Source organism: Elephantulus edwardii, unplaced genomic scaffold (genome assembly GCF_000299155.1).
Source record: "Elephantulus edwardii isolate Elephantulus edwardi_28Jun2011 unplaced genomic scaffold, EleEdw1.0 scaffold00510, whole genome shotgun sequence".
In the NCBI taxonomy this organism is placed as follows: Eukaryota; Metazoa; Chordata; class Mammalia; order Macroscelidea; family Macroscelididae; genus Elephantulus; species Elephantulus edwardii.
The window spans coordinates 98,346-102,924 of NW_006400260.1; the positions used below are offsets into that span (position 1 = coordinate 98,346).

The 4,579-nt window shown below is 48.1% G+C and overlaps 2 pseudogenes; both read right to left on the minus strand.

The window, feature by feature from the left end:
* Window positions 1-880: 880 nt before the first annotated feature.
* LOC102877399 lies at window positions 881-1,937 on the minus strand (annotated as a pseudogene).
* A 1,287-nt stretch (window positions 1,938-3,224) lies between these two features.
* The window catches only part of LOC102873383, a 28,332-nt pseudogene continuing 26,977 nt past the window's right edge, over window positions 3,225-4,579 (minus strand).

Here is a 4,579-nt window from a genome sequence, read left to right on the forward strand (position 1 = left end):
TAGTTTTTCCCTATTTATTCATTTGTTGATGGGCATTTGGATTGTTTCCATCTCTTTGCTATTGTGAATAGCGCAGCAATAAACATGGGTGTGCATGTATCTGCTTGGGTGGAATTTCTGGTTTCTTAAGGGTATATTCCCAGCAGTGACATTGCTGGATCAAATAGATTTCTATTTCCAGCTTTCTGAGAAAGTGCCAAACTGTCTTCCATAGTTGTTGAACCATTTAATACTCTCGCCAGCAGTGAATAAGTGTTCCAATCTCTCCGCAACCTCACCAGCATTTGTTGTTTGCCGCTCTGTTGAACTTTGCTATTGTTGCTGGCTGTTTGATGTTTTGTTTTCTGCCCCCTCCCCCCAGCTGATTCTCAAAGTTTGTCTTTGTGGTGTTTCACAATATGCTTTGTCCTAAATAAAAGACAGCTTCTATATCAAAAAAGAGAAAAGAAGGAACCAGTGCATATTGGTAGGAAATTGTGCTGACTTGGCAGTATGCTTTGCCTTAACTTGAGTGCACAATGGTGAGTTTCTTTCTTCCAGGTGCCTCCAAGGATTTTTCCTTCAGTGAGACCTAGTGCATCCAAATCCATTTTGAACAGCCAGGTTCTAAGAAGAGTGCATCGTGCTTATTCCAAATGAGTCCTTCCTGTATTAGAAAATACTCATTAATAATATTGTTTAATATTTTATTAAAAATGCAAAGAGGTTGAATTGCTTTTTTTGATCCCTTCTTCATCTTCTGAATGGAGAACTAGCTCCTAGGGAGTAACCACTGCATTTTGGCCAGAGGGAAACAATAGAAGAAGTTGTATGTTGTTATTTATTCTAAAACAATAATAATTTAGTAAGAGCCTCCCTGACAGCCTCGCCGTGTTTAGGGTCACTTGCTCTGCTTGTAGGTCTTGTGTGCTATTCCCAGGAAGATGCCTGGGGACAGGGGAGCAGCGTCCTGCTCGGGAAGCCCCATAATGTGGCTGAAACGCTCTTCTTCCTACGGCTTGAACAAGCAGGAGCTCCAGTTCCTCATCCAGTGCCTTCACCCGGGCCATCTTCTCCGTCTCCTTCTGCCCATAATTGTCCTGCAGGATCTGACGTTGTTCCAGAGAGGCCCGCTGCAGACACTGAATCACCAGCCAGCTGCATTTGTTGTCCTGGATGTCAGTGCCAATCTTGCCTGTCACATTCAGGTCACCAGAAAGATCAAGGTCATCATCCTGAATCTGAAAGAATTTGCCCATCTGTAGCAGGATCTTCTTGGCGTTGGCATGTTCCTTCTCCCCGTCGATGCCCGCCGTATACATTGCAGCAGCTACAGGAAGGTAAAAAGAGTAGAAAGCTGTCTTGTCCTTGACAATGGATTTGTACCTCTTTTCAGTGAGTCTCCTGAGATCCTCCTTGTCCTGAGGGGCAGTGATGAGGTTCAAGGTCTGTCCAATCTCAGTCTGGTAGGAACTCTGTAGGGAGAGCTCCATCAGGTTCAGGTAGTAGGGCTGTTCCCAGCAGCAGAGCTTCAGCAGATGGTAGATACACGATTCCAGCAGCACGGCGTCATTGGTGGCATCCAGACCTAGGCCTGGCTTCTGATACCAGCAGGGCTGCTGCCCATGTTGGGTAAGGGATGAATCCATGATGTCGTCTAATACAAAGAGGAAAGCCTGGAGCGGTTGCACACACCAGTCCACTGTCAGGGCCCGCTGCAGACTCTCAGCCTCCTACTTCCTGGGCCCCACCAGCTCCTGGAACACTGCCAGCACTGTTAGACCTTGGTTGTACATGCGTCCAATGGTATTGGACCTTCCTGAGTTGGGTAACAGCATCTCCAGATCATCCTCAGTCAGCACCTTGACAGTCTGGGAGAAGTGCGAGAGGAAATCCTGCTTCTCTTGGGCAGAAGCCTCTGATCTCTGGTCTCCGTTCATTCTGAGGGAAGAGCAGAGTGCTCTGTTCTTGGATGCCGGTTCTTGCTTGGTTCATGTTGTTATTTTTCATGAGGTGGTAGTTTTGGCTGCATCTGACAAGGAGGGAGAATGGAAGGGAGGTGTGTCTCTGAAGCTGTAAGGCCAAGCCCGATCCTTCTGACCAACCCCTGGCTACCATTTTTTTCACTTCTCTTGAATTGCACTGGGAAAATCTGCTGTCAGGGACCTCTCCAGAGTACTGAAGAGCAATGCTAGCAGTATAGAGACTAAGGTGCTTCTGACCCATGCCACGGTCTTCGCAACTACTTGCTATGTATCGGAGAGCTGGACAATGACTATGGATGACAGAAGAACTGATGCCTTTGAAACTGTGGTGCTGAAGAAGAGTCTTGAATATACCATGGGCCACCAAGAAAACAAAGAGGTCTGTCTTGGAGAGAGTGAAACCAAGTTTCTCCTTGGAGGCTAGGATTTTGAAGCGCTGTCTTACATACTTTATGCATGTGGCCAGGAGGGACCAGTCCTTGGAGAAGGACATCATGCTTGGAAGAGTAGAGGGACAGCACAGGAGAGGAAGACTCCGGATGAGGTGGATTGACGTAGTGGCTGGGATAATGAAGGTAGGTGTCTTGGAGTCAGTGAGACTGGCTCAGTGAGGCTTCAGAGCTGTTGTACATAGGGCTGCTGTGAGTTGCCAGGCGACTCGATAGCACAAAGCAACAACAACAACAACAACAACAGCAACAACAACTTCTGATGTAGATATTTAGATGAAAAAGTTTCTTCCTTGTACCCTTGGGAGAGTGGTCCCCAAAGATCAACCTGAAGTATTATGAAGCTCCTTCTCAGTCCTCAGCATCCATTCTTCTTTTATGCTGAGGTCGGAGAGAGACCATCTGCTGTTCCTGTTGCTCCCACCTTCGCCTTCGCCTCCGTTTCTCTTTCCAGCTATGGGGGTAGGAGAAACAGAGTTTGAGAGCATAGCTTGGGATTCCCAGGGCACCAGCCTCCACTCAGTTGATTTCTTTTTAAATGCTTTTGCTCAAATTGCCTTTGTTTTCTGTCCAAACCACCCATGGCTTCTTAGACTTAGGAGGCCCCAGGAAGATTCCATGCAAATCAGCTCATCTGTGTGAACAGAGCCCTGACCAGGAGGTGGGAGGTCTGGATTCTAGCCTTGGTTCCTCCGAGGGTCTGGCTGGACGCCCCTGCTTTCCCTTGGATCTGGCTCTGGTCAAGGGGGCAGAACCAAGAACTGTGGACTTCTTACAGCGCTGAGAGGAGGGAGGGTGGGGATGGTGCAGCTCACCTGTTCTCCAGGTCCTGCACCGTGTTGGGCAACGGCTGGCCCATAGTCTCCGGCAGGAAGAGCGTGATGGTGCTGGCAGCCATAGGCATGATACCGTACATGAAGAGAGGAAGGGAGGGGTAGAGCTCGGCCGTCATGGCCACCAGCGGACTCAGGATGCTGCCTATGTTGGCCCAGGTCATCATGATGCTCAGACCTCTCTGCCTGCGGGGAAGAACACCTTGCTGAGGTCGGGGAGCTCCATGGTGTTTTAACACTACCTGCCACCCCCGTGCCTTGTTAGTTTACACCTGACCCTGGGTCACAGGCTTGTACTTAACTTGGCTAAAAGGAGAGCTAGGGAGCTCTGATGGACTAGTGGTAAAGAGTTGTGTCAACCCAAAGTCAGGCAGTTCAAATCTCCCAGCTACTCTGAGGAGGATGGGAAATCTCATCCTGTGTAGTTTGCAGCCTCTGAAAACCGGCTGGAGGGTCAGCTTGGAGTCATTCTGACTTGATGGAACAAAACAATGAAAGGGAAGCTGGGAAACACATGATTTGAGAACCAGAAGGCACAGGTTCCAGTCCTAACTAGAATCGACTATGGTTGTGAACAAGCCATCAAACTATTTGACCCCTAAGCCCCAAACCATGCACATCTAACTTCTTACTTTTCTTCACTTGGGTTTCTTAGAGGACCCCAAAATTTTATGTAGTCAAGGAACCCATATTTTCTACTTCTGAGCCTGTGTCTCCCTCAGACAGGCCACATTTCAGTAAGTAGCACTACTATTAACTCACTCACTCTAGCCAAATGTCTGGGAATTCTTTAGGATTTCTCCTCTCCCACATTCAAAGTGTAAACCTGAATGGCTCTCCCTGTCACTCACAGTTCGCTCAGTTCCCTCTGTCCCCACAGCCGCTGTCCACCACTGAGCTCCAAGCTGCTCTCTTTTCTCCTCATAGCCCCTCCCCTGCCCCCACGGCTTCCTTTCACGCCTTCAGCCGGTGCGTGCGCGCTCTCTCTCTCGCTCTCTCGCCTGTTCATGCAGAAGCCAAAGTGGTGTTTTAAAACCGTGACTCATACCGTTTAATTTCCTACTTAAAACCATCCAGTCAGTGATATACCACTGCGTTAGAATAAAATCCTACTCCACACACATCCCTGCGCTGTTTGGTTCACAATTCTTGTCTCATTCTCTGACCCTTTGTTTCCACTTACAGCCTTCAGACTTCATGTACATCTTCAATATTGACAGAGAACCATAATCCATCTAATGTATCCTCCTAGCCCTTTTCTTTCTTTTGCTAACCCAGGTACCTGGGGTTACATTAATGATACTTCTTAGTTCGTGAAACTCTGTTACCATTT